The sequence below is a fragment of the Haliaeetus leucocephalus genome, unplaced genomic scaffold, assembly GCF_000737465.1.
Source record: "Haliaeetus leucocephalus isolate CR32 unplaced genomic scaffold, Haliaeetus_leucocephalus-4.0 Scaffold229, whole genome shotgun sequence".
Taxonomy (NCBI): domain Eukaryota; kingdom Metazoa; phylum Chordata; class Aves; order Accipitriformes; family Accipitridae; genus Haliaeetus; species Haliaeetus leucocephalus.
Window position 1 is genome coordinate 3,849,514 of NW_010972665.1, and position 16,785 is coordinate 3,866,298.

Sequence of the window (16,785 nt, forward strand, 5' to 3'; positions counted from 1 at the left end):
GCTCAATAAAGATTATCTGTTATGTTCCAGAATAAGTTTAGCATGGAGAGGCTCTTTGGCCCATTTGTAGTTGTGGGTGCAGATGTAATGTAAATCTAGTGTGAACAAGAAGAGGTGAATATTTTAATTGTATTTTAGTGTAGGATGGGAAGAGATATAGACAGAACTTGCAGCTGTACTGTAAACATCATTCTAGCAGCAGGCATTGCAAATTGTTTGAAAACGCAATGGCATCATAGCAAATGGTGAAATAATATTAACAGGGACTGTAAAACCAGGCATTTTTTTTTTAGAACCTTAATAGGTTACACTCTAACTACTCTGTGGTTTCGTGAAAACTGAATGCAAAATTTCCACTCTTTTTTGTCAGATTCTTTATGGGTAGAGAAACACAGTTCTCACCATCTATTTCCTGAGTGCTTGAAGACTTAGTATCTTCTGGATTTGCTTCAGCTATGGACTGCCAGATTGTGAACCCTCAGGCTATGCAAAAATGCTCTCATCCTGATAGGTGCTGAGTCTCAAATGAAGTATCTTGAGATCAGTGCTTGCCGAGCACCTATCAGTATCTGTCTCCAAATGACCACAAAGCATTTCTGTGCTCAGCTGAGACTTGAAACCCTTATAATATTTATAATGGGAAATAAAAAGTTCTTGCCCTGTGGTTAGAAAGGGCTCCCACTGGGCTGTGCAATTACTGTTGTGCTGCTCTGCTAGCTGTGTGCTCTGTGCTCAGATACATGATACTCTTCACAGTTAGCAAAGCTGGCAGTTCTACAGTCATGTTGCTACCTGCATCCAAAAGTTACTCAAGTATTTTAGTACTGAAAGTTATTTTCTTTCTGCTTGGTGGAATTTCTTTGTTGGAAGAAGAGATTTGGAATAGATTAATCTATATAAATTGTTTGATTATTAAAAAGATATTTAGAAGAAATGTTGAAATCCTGAGGTTCAAAAATAACAAACTGGACAAATGCTTGAGCTACAGGTTCCTTACACAAAATGCTGTCACTGTCAGGTGAGTGGGTGGGAATGTGAAAAGTTTAAATGCTCTTCTTAGAAATGACTCAGGAAGGATTAATAATGGCTCAAAATAGTCTCAGAGAGACTCTGGACATGTTCACGGAGAGTTTCCACAGAAAGGGTCTGCTAGTTTGAGCCTTGCACAGCAAGTAAGAGAGCCTTTTGATCACGACTGACTTGATGGGACATGGGATGAAGCAGACTTTAATCACAAGTGATTAATAAATCACTCCCCAAATATGATTTCTCTTTCCTAGAGAAAGTAATTTTTTTTTTAAAACTCTGTGGGGAAAATAGAATTTTTTAATGCGTTGTATAAATCTGTTGGCAAGTTTTAGCATTATCAGTTTTCACTAGCACTCTGTCCCAGGGCTGTCAATTTGACTATGCTGAAAAGTAAGTTGTCATTCTCGAACAACTCTTGTCACCTGCTTGCCTTCTGAAATAGTGCAAAGGGAGGTATTAACAAAAAGCTGGGATGAGAAAAGAAGAGGAAACATCCAAGAATGGAGTTGAAGGCAAAACAGAGAAATGTAGAAAAATACCATCTAAAGCTGAATTTGAGAAACCTACATATTAGAAATACATGTGAAGAAACAAATGCAGGTTGGTAAAGACTTCGTCATCCTATTTAGATTTTGTTCCTTTATGATAGTAAAACATGCTTTGTTTTCCCTGTGAAAAAGTGTACAGGGTGAGTTTTGAATGGGTCTCAAGGAAGCAAAATAGCCACTTGTAGGCAATTCGCAGAATCCTGGAGCTAATGGGGGAAAAATTGGGTTTCAGATCAAATTTTTATGGAAACAGCTCAAGATTGTTTCTAAGAAGCAGCTGGAATTGGCCACCCCCAGGGATGATTGTATTAAATATTGTTCCTTATGAACTGCTGAAGGTTTTGGTTTTCAAAAAAATGTAATGGTGTTAGTGGAGCACCTTCCATAGAGTTTTTAATCTTCATCCTAGAATTTGTGTCTTCTTTCAAGTACCTGGTAATAGTGGTGCTTGTAATCAGGATCCCAGTTGCAATGGACCAGTAATTTGCATATTACATTATTTTTACTCTTAGGAATCCTGTGGAAGGTATAAATGAAAAGACTCCTGGTTCTTCTGCTCTTAATAATACAGAATTGAACCTTAAAAAATAAGTCATTATTGTTATTGGTTTATTCAACTTCCTGCTATTCATTTGGATTTAGATCCTTTATTGTTAGGTTATATACTCTGGAGACATTAAACAAGGAGCGGGGGGGGGAGTAAGCATTCTTTATAGAAGTTTATTAAAACTGGCACGTAGCTGGTATGTGAAAAGCTGTCATGATAATCAAATCTTTGATAGATTTAACAATGATATACTTGCATAGATAAATCCACGCAATCCCAAAAGACATCAAATGGGTAGTTAAATCCTCTCATATACAGGCCATTTTATCGAGTTGCTCAACATTAAGTATAGAAGAATTAGGTAATTTTAGCTAGTGTGTATAGAGCAACTACAAGTTGACTTGTTTCGTTTTCTTCTAATCTTCTTCAAAGTTTCCAGGCCAGCCTTTCACTGAAGAATATACAATATTTTACTTGTTTGATAAGTCTTGCAACAAGTAAAGAAGAAAAGGCGGCATAGTACAGCTGGTGTTTTTAAAGTAAGTAGTTGTTTGACAACCATAGAGATATTATAATTGTAATTCATTGAGCAGGGCTCTACGAGGAAGCAGAAGTCCCTGTTGGAACCACTCCACAGTTTCCCAGCTGTTATCTGTTTCCTTCACACAAGGAGGGCTTGAATCGCATCTTAAGCCTTCAAGAATGTATGGTGCGCTGGATATAGTGTGTATTTAATTCTGGACTGGAAAATGAAGCCAATGTAAACTCCAGTTATTGCTGGGCCTTTTCATTTCTCTGACATCAGACACAAAAGGTCATGACTGCTTATGTCCCATTTAAAACAGCAGTAAAGATTCAGAAAATGAAAAATGGCAGTGTCTTAATTAAACACTTCCAGAGAAACTGTTTACAAGTGCAACCTGTAGCTCTGTTTATATTCATATGCCTTTTCTTACAGTGGTGAGATTTGGAGGTATGTGGAAGAAAACGGCCCTCATCTCCAAAATTGAATGGTATTTGAACAGTCTTAATTCCACTTTCACTGTGGAGAGCTTTTTCAAACAAACCATCTTGGAAGCCTGCTGTCTGTCTGACTGGGGTGGAACCATGGGATTGTGTTTTGCTTTTCTAGGACTGAAATTTGCACAAAAGGGTGAAGCAGAAGTGATCAAAATCCCAAAACTTGCTATGGAGTTGTGATCCAGTACGCACTGTTAGCCCTGTTGAGGCTGCTATGCCTTTTTTACAAATCAGAAGAGCTAGCTTAGGATCACTCAGTGTACTAAAGATCTGTGGAATGAAGGATTAGCTCAGCTGATGTTTGTTCTTTCTAATACTTTGTGTTTATATTAAGGAAAGGAGGCTGTCATTTGTATTACAGTCTCAAAGAGTGTGTAAGATTGAAACAAGATGGGTTTAAATGAGAAAAAGACAATCATTTACAACAGAGAAATAACTTCAGTTATTTTTTTTTCTCACTTAGAATAGAGAAGAAACAGAAACTGGACCCAGTAGAGCTTCTAATTGATTTGGAAAAGAAAAATCACTAAACGCCTATGCATATAGCTAAAGAGAGAGCAATTGTAATCAATATAGAATAAGTAAACTATTTGTTCAGCCTGGTGAGTAGTAGAACTTAGATTTAGAAAATTATAGTGAAATGTGCCTTGAAAATTATTCACTGGTGGTGCTGAACATTGTTATCTCTTATCGTGAATTTGTAGTATAAATTTTCATATCTCATTCAAACATTAGAACTGCTGAAGAAATTTTCATTGGCAACTTCTTTAAATTGGTATCATTGTGAAAGAGCTGTTAAAGGCAGCTGTAAAATGAAAACATATTTATTTATGTGAGATTCTTTTTTGAAATTGCTTGATATAATATTTTCCACTGCATGTTTGTTTTACAGTGTCTTACATAATTAAGTGTTACTGACTGTAGATTTATTAAATATATATATTAACTAGAGGAACTGCCATTGTTAACTAACTATCCAAAATGTAATGAAAATTTGGCTCAGGTGATAATTTTTTGCTTGTATTCGGGGGAAAAAAAAGCAAAAAAAAAAAGCTTTTAATTAACATTCTTGCATCTGTCTCAAAACCAGATAGTAGTCCTGTATTACTGCTAAAAGATATGACTGGGTATTCCATTATTTCTCTTTCTTTTGTTTCTCTTCTTTCTTAACAAAGGACAAGAAGAAGCAATAAGCACTAATTTAGAAAAGCCAAATGCCTTACAAATAACTGAAATTTGTAATATTTCCTAGGAAAAGATTTAGCATGTTCTCACATTAGACGGCAGAATTTTAAGACTTGTTTAATACAGAAAGCTGTACAAATCCTTTCAAGTATAGCCTGTGTGACCAAATCTGCATGGTCAAAGGGCTTGTTCAAAGAATATGATTTTGGAGTCTGCGTCAGCTGGAACCATATCAACGTTTTATTTCTAAAATGGTGGATCAGATTTGTGCGTATTGGTGTCAGACATAGTCTTACACTTACTTGATGTATTTAATTAATTTGAAAATACTCTCTTTTGTTTGGTGTTCATTTCTGAATGTCCCAATTGCTAAATGGAAGTGAAAGCAAGGAATTCCAGAAGAGGCTGAGTGGATAAACTGTCTGCTTTGTGCTCATTTTCAGTGAAATTTGACTGTTCAGCTCCCCTATGCCCTTTAAAAATTCTAGTCAAAGTGTATGCATAGAGAAAGAAAAAAGCCAACAACTTTCTGATGAATACAGTGACATTTGGGTTTAGGAGGTCATGTAGTGGGGAAGTCACAGGACTCTGCCCTGTCTATATAAAATGTGCTTTACTTGTTTCCTGAGTGCTTAGCTAGTGATGGATGATTCAGTCCAAATGTTAGCTTTGTGTACTGACAGTCTGTCTCTCTGATATACTTTGAACTCTGGATGAATTTTTATATGGCTTTACATGAGTACTCATGAAAACGGGAGCAAGTTATTTCATTGCCAAATCTCAGGTGGCCAACCTGGTGCAACTGCTATAATTTTTGTAGGTGACTTGAGAAATATAGTTATTATCCAGCAGTGGGGAACAATGAATGTGTTAATGGCTAGACTGGCAGGGCTGCACTTGTGGTATTCAGAACAAACACCTTAGTCAGCAGTCACAGGTGGGAAAAAATACCTTTGACTGTGAAAAATATCACAAATGCTTGATTCAGTTTTTTACAGTACTTCGTCAAATAACTTTACCTGAGGCTTAGTCCACAGTAGCTGCAAGAAGGTTTGTTCAGAGAAGGCTGAACTGGTGTAGAGGGAAGAAGGAAAGAGTCTATTGAATCTTTGAGCTTTGTTTCCAAACTCTAAGCATTAGCTTTCTTTTTGTAAGGAGTTGTTCTTGATCAATCAAGACATCAGAGATATTTTCCGTTCATTCTTAATGTCTGGTGTTTGCAGGATCTGGGCTTTCATGGTCTATCTTAAGCAGAAGTATTTGCAGAATGTCTTTTTGGGAGATTTATTCCTGGGAGAGGGGCTAAAACTACTAAATTTTTAACTGCTTCTGCAGAAAAGCCATGAAGTACAAGACCTTGTTTCTTCAGGCTCTGTTAAATCACTGGATACTTTATTGAGGGAATGGTTGGTTGTGGCCAATGTATTATAGCTACAAGTCCATTTCCCAAATGAAAATAACCACGTGGTGGTGAATATTTTAGAGCTTTGTAGCACAGAACAAGACCTAATAAATGATATCTTAATGCTGGCATACACCCGTGTGTTGAATGGGCCATGTAAAGGAGAGATGTGGTGGACGGCATCATGGACACAGGATTTCTAGCAAAATAGCCATCAGTGCAGAAGCCCTCTAAATAATGGAGATTTTGTTGAAATCTAGCCCTGGAATCTCTACAAAGCTCTGTTTCCCCCCCCTCCAGTCACACCTAAATAGTGAAGTAGAAATTTTTTTTTTGGCACTCTGAGGTGTGAGGTTGTGCAGTGAGAGAGGGACCTTTTACCTTAGGGAAAAAAAAAAGTGAAATGGAAGTGCAGCAGGCAAGAGAACAGGACAGGGGCCAAATGAGTAAATCCTACATGAAAAGCGTAGCACTGGAAACCCCTACTCTCTTGCCATCAACTGCACAGCTGTATGGTCTGATGATTGGTGCAAACACGTTAATTACAATTTCCCACATCTCACGTGATGAGAATCCTTTTTATTTTAAATCCCATCAACCGTGGATTTAATTAGACTTTTTAAAACTAGACAGTTTTGTTCAGATCGTGGTGGTTACAACCAGAAGAAAATTTTGAAATATAGTTTTGAAATGTTATTAAAGAGAAAATACCCCAAACCAGTGCTGCTTTAATTATCTGGGATGAATAGATGAAAGAAAAGTGGTTTCTAAGTAGATTACTTTCAAGATAAAACATTTCATTTTATTATGTTTAACCAAGCCCTTCCGACCCAAACCATTCTATGATTCTGTGATATACATTTTCAAATTCTTAAGGCATGTGAACAAGACTTGATACTATTAAACACAAGATTTCTTAGGGTTTTAGGCAATGTGGTATGCCATGTGATCCTGTGAAATATCATTCACAATTTTCAAGCTGACATTTAAATGGAAGTTAAAGCAGCATTTGTATATTGTGCAGATTAATGGAATCAGAAGTTTCTCTAACTGTCCTGAACATGTTTTAAAATCTACCGTAAACTGCATTCATCAATAGAAAGTTGGATCAATCTTTGATGAGACAATGATAGTACTGTGTGTGCTAAGACTAAGTGAAGTTAGATTTTCCCAAGAAGTGTTTTCTATATCGTAGTAGCCTCTGGAATTAGATTTAAGAATGAAAAGAGTACTGTTTTCTAGTGCTTTTTTTTACATTTACTATTGATTACAAAGATTATCAAAGCAAACTTCTGTGGGGTTTAATACTAAATCTTCTTTAAAATAGTTTGGCAGTGTACAGATATTTAATGTCTTTAGCATACATCTTTGATTTCAGTGTGTTAGGATTGTGGGACATGCTTGTCTGCGTTAAACTCTTTGAAGATGCCCCATAGGCTTCTTTCAGATCAAATCACACCTCACAAAAACACTTAATTGAGTCCAAGTTCCTCTTTTGTTGGTCTTCAAAAGCATTAAAAATAGTCACTGAAAATAAGCCATCCTTTTAGGGGAGACACAGTGTGAATTGGATCTCTGTGAAGCTGTTTAGAAAACATGCTTCCTATTTAGGGTTATCTTCACTCATTTCTTTCAGTATCATGTGAACATTTAACAAAAAAGCTGACATTCCTATCATAGTGCTGTGTGTATTCTTCTCCTGTCCTATGCGGCCATTTCCCACATTTGTCAAGGCAAAGGTTGAAGGGGGTATGGACAAGGGAAATAGGTCTCCCATTCATTCCTATCTGTCAGGAGTTCACTTTGTCATGATAACATTCAAGGAGTATATTTATCTATCCTGCTACTGGAGGTTAAAACAAGGGTAAAAAAGGAGAAGGGAAGAAATCATGTTTTAAAAGTTTACAAATTCTGCTGCAAAGACTGTAAACAGAGAGAGGCTTGCAGTGGAATGTGTAAAATACTGCCACATTGATAGCAATGGGGCAGCTAGCTGCTACAAATCCGCTCGTATAAACAGAGGAACTCTTGCTGCAGATTGGGTCTGTTTTGGCTTAAAGTCTGAGGAACACATTGCTTTCAAAGTGAATTCTTAGGTGTCACTTCCCATAACTTATAGCAGAAGATTACAAAGCTACTGATATAACATATTAGTTTGATGGACAGAATTATACCCCCAACGCTTCCTGCTCTCCCCAATGACGCACACTAACTTAGTGTGCTGTGACAGCTGCCTTGATTTACCACCAGGCTGGGAGGCCAAGTGGGAGAGGGAACATTCACATGAACGCAGGGGCTGATACTGGCCCACAGCCTAGTTTATAAAGCTGCCCTGTAATTCACCACAAATGTGTCACCATTAAAAGGGAAAAAAGGATTGCAGATAATAAATACTCTTTAATTTATTAGCTAACAACAAAGAGATCAGAGCCAGTTGTGATGTGATTGTTTGACATAATATTGTCAAGGAAAAAAGCTAAGTTGACCAAAGATGTATATTACACATTCAAGCAGATGCATCAACTCTTGGCTTGTCACAAGCGGAGCTAAACAAAACGCCAAACAGAGGAGAGAACTGGCAAACAGCACAGTCATTTATCTCCGAAAGAGACATATTCAAGAGCAAGTGAAATAAGACATAGTTCTTTGGGCTTGGTCAAGGGCCAAGTTCTAACTATTATAAATTAAATGTTTTGTGTATCGTATTTGGCAACTGCAGCAGCTCTTACCATCTTGGTCATGGTAGGAGAGTGTTAGATTTTCCTGTCTCCTTTTGCCAGAATGATGGCTTTTGTTCTGGGGGACAATATTAGAATGTGTCCATGCATACCAATAGCCATAATGCATACTATAAAAAAGGCATATAGGTTTTGCAAATACAAATAAGAGCTGTTAGGCTAGACGCCCTACAGAATTTGAATTTTCCAAAGAAAACTTTAAAAAGTTATGACTCTCAAAGTCTTTCTCTCTGGATTTTTTGAGTTCATAGAATATAGTCATCAATACAATTATTTCAGGTTTGCATGCTTTTAATCTGGGTTTTGAACTTCATATAGTTTATTTTGAGGAACCTTTGCTTTTTGTTTTATATGAGCATTGTTTGTGCCACCACAGTTAGCTTGGTGTCAGCATTTCCATTATAAATTATGCTTGAGTGATTTGGATGTCAGCTGTAAAAATTTTTGCCCTGCTTTGAAAACTGATGCACAGAATCAGAGCATGCAGATTATATGTTTATGCAAGCACATGCACACATTTTTTAGTAAAGAAATATAATATTTAAAATTAGATTCATTAATGTTATCCCAGAACATGGGTATCATGTTATACAGGCCCAAACGTGTCTCATCAATGCTGCACATTACATTCTAATATTGGAGACACGTAAATAACATGCACAGCCCCAGCTCTTGCTTGTGCATTACTCAGTGCAAAACTGGAGTAAATTCAGTGGAGTATCTCCAGATGTATTGTAGTGTAACTGAATGCCAAAATTTCCGACCAGTGTAACGTAATCTACATTCTGTATGAGACTCTTATACACACACCTAAGACGTGATAAACATGTAAATATGTAGCTGTAAAATATATTGGTCAAGCCAAAATAATGTTTTTCATATTATTAGAACAAATAGCTGGGGGATCAGGTATTATTTGGGGTGCTTTTATGTGTGTCTGTTGGAACAGAACTACATTCTTTTTACCTCACCTCTCCACCTTTCAGAAATATGAAAACTTAGGAAGTGTTATGTTACTTGTGTTAAATTGAAAATGTTAATTTCTGTGAAGATCACGCCAGCACAAGACCTGAGCATTATTTAAACCCTCAAGCAAAAGCCAAACCCAGTTTTGTGTAGTACGTGGTCCTCATGCTGAGCCTTTGCACAGGTATAAAAATGGAAATTGAAACTCCATATATATTCTTTAAGGACTTGCCCTTTCTCCTTTTCTTTTGACAGCTAGATCATACAGTAGTTCTCTGAAATAGGAGAGGAAAGGTATAAGGCACAGTGAGGAAAGGAAAGAGGCTCAAGTCATCCCCTCCCTCTCGGGAGGCTGAAAATTCTCTGGATGATCCAGGTCAGCAGCTCTGAAGGTGAACATGCTTCTTTGCACAGTGGCACACAGATTGTATGGGTCTCTACAGTGAGGTGGCTTTTCAGATGCTGAGCAACCAGGGAATAGGAGCCTCTGTGGAGGTATGGGTGGAGCAGGGGGCCTTCCTACAGCAGCTTCTAGTACATTTAATAATCTCTGTCCTCAGAGCAACTTATATCACATGCTTGACCAACCTATCTGTGATGAGTAATTAAAGGAAACTTTTCAGATGATATCCTAAATTAAAGAGAGAGAAAAGGACAGACTGTGCCAAAATTGATAACTTAAATTGCTCCATTTTGATGAGTAGGGCAGTCAATTCCCAGGAAGAGGGAACCAGCATGTGCTAAACATGGAAAAACATGATTTCGAATAGAGAAGGAGCAGTGTGGAGTCCACTTTGTGGCATTGCCCAGGATAATTAATGGCAAGCCAGATGGATATATAGCAGGAAGTCCTTTACCATTTGTTAGAGGTAATATCTGCAAGTGTTTCATATTTAAGCAAAGACATAGGAAAAAACAACCTCTGCTTTAAGAGTCTGATGGTCTTGCAGTCCATCTCTTTATTTCCAGCTCCAGAGACATAGCTGCAGATAAGGCCAAAGATAATCTTCTGCTTATATGGCAAATTAATTTTGACTTTATGCTGATTTTCATCATCAACATCATAGTTTTTAATAATTATGTTGATAGTCAATAATTTCTTATACCCCTGTCTTCTGAGTCAGATTATGGTTAGAATTTCAAGTGCTTATTAGCAAAAAAAGGCAGAGATTTAAAATTTCTTCTTCTCATGTGTGCAAAAAATCCCTCAAATATAGCCAAATTTTCCCCCCAAACCTAAACAAATATAGAAAAAGAAGGAATCTACATTTCACTAGTATTTCAAATCTAAAGGCTAAAAAACGTAGAACTGTTTCAAAATCATACATCCTGATTTGCAGGGATTATGTTCTTTAAATGAAGAGTTACGTTCTTTAGATGCTTGGAGTTTGCTGTTTTATTTCCTTATGAAATGGAATTCTGCTTCTTATTCCTTAAATTCATGAAAGAGAAGAGCAGAGAAAATATGAAGGTGAAATAGAATATATAGGAGACTATTCTAGTCTCCTATAGTTTTCAAAAGAAACATTACAGTCTTAACTCCCACTGAATATCACATTTAGAAATTCAGACACAATTCAAATGAATTCAACAGCACACCATGGTGTCTTCTAAGAATCATTCTTTATAAAGTTAAAGACTAAATTGTACATGTTCATGGTTATTAACAGCAACCACATTAAACTTTACCTCACTGCTCTTTAAATACGAGGTAGCTTACAGAAAATTAATGCAGGAACAGATGAAAAACAAATCACATTAATACCACACAAATGCTCTAAAAAAAAATTAGAAGCAGGATGTCAAACTATATCAAAACAGATATGATGTGTGCTAGAACACATGACAAAATGGATGTAAAAGATGAAGAAATAGATACAACATGCTGAGGGCTTAAAGTAACATACAGGAAAATTGGTATTCCTTATATTGAAATAAATAAAACATAGCATAATATATACATTGTAATGAATTAAATAAAGCAGATAAGAGAATTGATTAGAAAGTGTACTGAACTGAATAAAACATAACAATATTATGGATTGAATCAAATAAAAATATAACAGATTGAACTATAATGAAATTACTAGAACAAAAAAGACTGGATCTAGACCGTGATGAGTTGAAATAAAGAAAATATGCAGTGTGCAAAGCTCAGTAAAATTCTGGGTACTAGTCCATCAGAGTCACATGACTCATTTCATCATTTTGGCTGCATGCCACAAGCAGAGAAGATCGTTAAGTTAAGGTACTGGATTTTGGATAAAAAAAGATGTATGATTCATATCTGGCTCTACCAGACAAACTTTTAATTTGATTTTATCAAAATAACTTATTCTCTCTCAAGTTTTTTTAATCACTCCTTCTCTTGCCCTTCCTCTCTCTCTCCCCCCCTTTATTTCCTCCCTTGCCCCCTTCCCTCTTCTCCTCCCTCCCTTTCACCCTCTTGCGCATGCTCTTTCTTGTTCTCATATGCTCTTTCACTGGCAGGCGCATTTTCTCTCTTTCACCTTTTCTCATCCTTTCTCTCCCCTCTCTCTTCCTCTCCCTGCCCCCCTTCCACACCCTCTCGCTCTTTCACATGCCTGTTCTTTCTTGCACTCGCTTTTGCCTCTTGCTCGTGTGCTCTCTCTTTCTCTCTTCCTCTCTGTATGCTGTCTGGGTAACAATGATTCCTGTATCCTGGTTTTCTTTATATTTTGAATATATAAACAATTGAGATGACTGATAGAAATGATTACCAGACTAGATATAAACTTGAAGTCGAATGTGAAAATCCCAATATTTTGTGTGGTGATGATGTACAGAAATGGAAATTTCACAAAAAACCATCTCTCTCTAGGCTATCTTGTTTGCATCTGAGCAGCCATCCTCTGTGCGTGCTCCACTCCTTGTGTTTGTCAAAGCTTAAGTTTAAATTCAGATGTGCAGCCTGAGTTTGATTGGAGCACTTTTCTTCTAATTCAAGCAATAAAAATCAGAGCTGAGATTTAGATTTTACTTGCTCCATGTTGTGAATATATAATCCATGTTTTGGCTATGTTAATGACTACAGAGATTCATTGGTCTCCTTGGTTTTCTTTGGTTTGATTATATCACTAGCTTTAAAAAAAAGACCCTGTACTTCAAGCTTTGCCAAGACAGATTTTAACATTTAGGTTTTCTTTTCTTTCTCCTCTTCTTTCTTTTTAAAATTCACCCATTAAAAGTCTTAAAAGTTGGAAGGCCAACAAGCTCCTATCTTTGTAGTTTTATTTCTTAGCTATTAATCTCAGACTGTAAATGAAAACTGTATTTCTGCCAAGACTGGCTTCAAAAGTTTGCCCTATTAAGTTCATTTTATTGTAATCTTTATTCTAAATGAAGTGTTCATTCTGGTTTAACCACAGCTGATGATGACTTGATAGTTTTCTAGTGAAGTAATACTTGACATGGGAAGTCCTCAGTTAAAGAAAGAGGGACAAGAGAAACTTGGTTTTGCTTGTTTCATAGTGGTGTCTGTGTGGAAGGAATTTGACTTTTGTAGCTGTTTGATCATGAAGTATTAAAAGGAAAGCGATGTTTATGGATTTTTATCTTCAAAGCACATCAAAGCATGTATCACAGTAGAATACCTGAGTTTCTCTTCCAGTAATGAAGCTGGCATGCTGTGTCCATGTTGGTAAATACCCCAGTGTAACAGGGTATGTAGAGCAAAGTAATTGGTGCTGAAGACTCGGTATCCCCACTGTAGGCATTGGAGTAACTGAGAGGTGGAGGACTTTGTTTTGTATCCTGTATCTCTATAATACATACATAGAGTAGTGTCTGGCTAGGGAGTGCACCATATTGAATGGCTGTTTGTTAGAATTTGCAGGACATTTCTTTCCTCTGTATACAGTTTTAAAATCTCTTTATTAGAGAATGCAAGTAGTTCTATCAATTCAGCCAGAATTCTTGAATATGTATCCCAATAAATATACTCTTAAGTAAATAAATAAATAAATAAATAAATACTAATTTAAGCAGAAGCATGATTTTACTAGATGCTGCCCTGTCTTTCCAGGAACATTGTATTTGAAAGCTGTAGTGCGTAAATAATTTAGAAGTGTAAGTCTTGAAGGCAAACGGATTCTAGGAAAAAAACATAGAGGTGAGAAAGCCATCTGTGTGCTTTTTTTTTTATTTGGTATTGTATAGAATCCTTCTATATTTAATATTTCACATAATTAAATAGCTGGTTTCTAACTCTGCTTCATTTTGGGGTTGCGCTGGAGAGGCTTATTTGAAAGTTGGTGTAGCATGTTAGTCAACATAGGTACCTTCTGCTGGTGTTTTCTTGTGAATTCTTGAAGCTTAACAGTAGCTGCATAAGGAAGCTTGAAGAATGCCCTATATGCAGTAATTTTTACCAGCTTAGATTTTGTTTTACTCCCTAACACTTAATTTTTTCTTATGAGCCCAGGTGGGCTGTTATACAAATGAAACAGCAAGAAATTTTGAGCTGTGAACTCCAGCTGCAACTATCTTTTCCTGCTAGAATGTCCTAGGAGTTTTCTTTTTTGCATTGTATTTTACTTTATTATTATTTTCTGTAGATAGTGTATTTAATAGTTCTTATCTCATTGCCCTTCACCATTCTTTCTGAGGGGTAACTGACAGCATATCAACAGAAAAGGGAATAAACACCCTACTCGTAACTTAACCTTTTGTGCTTATACCTCTGACACTTGCTGACCATTCCAATCCATTAAACAAGCATTAGTCGACTGTATATTGACACAGCTACAATTCTCCATCAAACGGAAAGACATTAAGCTTTCACAGCAGGAATCAGACAGCCTTCAAAATTTAAAGGAATCTGTTGTAATTTTTAAACATTCAAACTGTATTAATTCCAGTGACAGTTATCCCTTAAGTCATTTCAGGCAGTTGCACACTTCTCAACTTTCACAGCTTTCATGTGGAGATCATGATTTTTTTTCTGATTGAAATATTTCCCCCCTCTCTCATACTTGTATTCATACAGGGAATTTTTTGAATCTGAAAAAAAATACTTAATAAGTTCACAGGTAATGGATTAAACAACCAGTAGTTCCTTTTAATGGCACTTTAACTGTGACTCTTATGATATTCTAATCCTCTTGGTTTAAATGGATTCACAGGCTGATACTGAGTAACTTTCAAAGACAGACCCACCATCTCCTTGTTCCAGTGTAAGTTTACTGCATATTTTTTTGTAAATTCTTGTGGAAAAAACGAGTAAACTAAGCAAAAATTTTTTTTTCTGGCTTGCTTGATCTCTTCCACGTCCCTTTCATAAGCTCTTATTCAAAAGTCATTAATTTACATAGAGAAATTTTAAGAAGTTGTCTGCTCTGGATTTGGAAGCCTAATCTGAGTGTATTGTTTGTGTCCCTATCTAACTGTTCTTTTCTGGAGCAGTTGAGGGAGTAAATGAAAATTTAGTGTGGTTAAAGAAAACAAACAAACAGAAGGCGTATGCATAACTTCAAGTAATGCATCTGCTGTAATAAATTTTGTGAGCCACTCTTACAGTGGCTTTGACTGCTGACCTCTGAAAACTTAGCCATTGTGTATTACCAGTCTTGAATTTACTTCTCCAAAGAGTGTAATCTTTGCTTGCACTATGAATCATCTTTTCCCTTTGCCCTTTTTCCCACTAGGCTAAATTATCAAGGTGTATTTAATAATTTTCTCTTTCTTTTGTAGTTTTCATTTTTGACACTGGGTCTGCATCAAGGACATCACTTAACTTCATTTCAAACTATGACCACAATGACTATGTCCATTTCCAACTACCATAAACCAGCCATAAATCAGGAAAAAGTGCCGTGCTGCTTAAAACGGCTGAAATGAGCTTTTGAGCATTATGCTTACAAGAATATCAGCCTGTCACAGAGTAAATCAACAAAGTGTCCTTATACCTTTGTTACATCAGGGAAATCTCTGACTTCATGGCCCGAAGCCTGGTTATTCATTTTACTACCCTATTTCCTCCCATCGCAATGCACACATGTGATTATTATTTTGTTTGGATGCTGCATCATGCTTATTTCTACTTTATTTATGGACAGTAATTACAGGTTTTATTGCTTACTCCTCTTTAGATTTTGTCTGAAAATATTACATGAAACTTCTGGTGACTTCTAGGCTCTGAAAGGCCACAGATTTACATTAATGCTCTAGGAACTGTGAGTTTATTTTATGGTATGACTAGATGCTAATTCTACAGATTTTTACAATTCTCATTTGTGCCTTGTAATGTTTTATCTCTGCTCTTTGAGGTCAAAGTTCATATGTTGAAAGCAATCATCCCTGGAGATTGCCACTTAATAGTGATGCTGAGTGGTAGTGCAACATACACATCAGATCTATTGGTTATATTTGCACTATTTGAATCTGGCCTGCTGTTATTGGGCTAGTCGTTCATCTCTGAATTACTCTGTGTCCTACAAAAATTAGCATGAGCCCAGTGTATTTCATATTGTTTGCTGTTCACTGTCATTGATAAATCACTTCTGTTGTGTCCAGCTGTTGCTAATCGATCTCTAAGATGATATCATGTTGAAATTTATCCCCTGACAGCCCTAATCTTTTGTAAGAAGATTCTAGGAGTTGAGTTCTTCTCCAGTATAAGAAGAGGCTGTATTCCCTATAATCTTTAAAATAGCAAAAAGCTGAGTAGGAGTAAGTAGCAGGGTCAAAAATCCTGAATAGTATTTGCATTGCCAGGCAACAATTTATTCCTGTTCCTAATGAATCCCAAGGAGTTTGGAAAAAGGGGATTGTTCAGAGGTAGTTCATTGTGGCTTGAAGTAGTTAGGGGAGTGACTTCAACACAATGTAATTGATAGTGATTGCTTAATTGGGTTTCAAAATTTTCTTTCTGTTTTTGTTTCATTCTCTCTGGCAAAGTAGGGTTGAGAGTAATTTTTATTTTCATCAGTCACAGAACTCGTATAGCAAGTTCAGCGTATCAAAATAGATTAGAATTAAAGTTTGCATTTTCATGCTTTACAGTGTTTCAATTTCTGCAAAGCTTGTGCTTAATCTCTGAGTTTGTTTATGAATGATCAGTTTTAGGGATATGGTGGCATTCTTGTGATATATATTATTGTCAATTGTTAATGCTCAAGTAATTTAATCCTCAAGTGTAATTTAATATTAAATTAGATTTTGCCCTGGGAGTTTTTTCTTCTTCAATAGGATTAAAAAACCCAGTCACAACTATTTCAGAAATTTGATTATGAAATGTGTTCATAGAATCTTCAGATGATGACAATTTAGAAACAAGATAGGGAGGCAAGAGCAGTAGAATGACAGGTAATTATTTTAAAGATCCTCCAA

The 16,785-nt window shown here is 36.3% G+C and overlaps 1 protein-coding gene across 1 annotated transcript in view; it reads left to right on the top strand.

Moving 5' to 3' along the window:
* The window catches only part of LOC104831985 (chromosome unknown open reading frame, human C10orf11), a 691,415-nt gene that overhangs the window by 524,054 nt on the left and 150,576 nt on the right, over window positions 1-16,785 (top strand). The window lies entirely within an intron of this gene.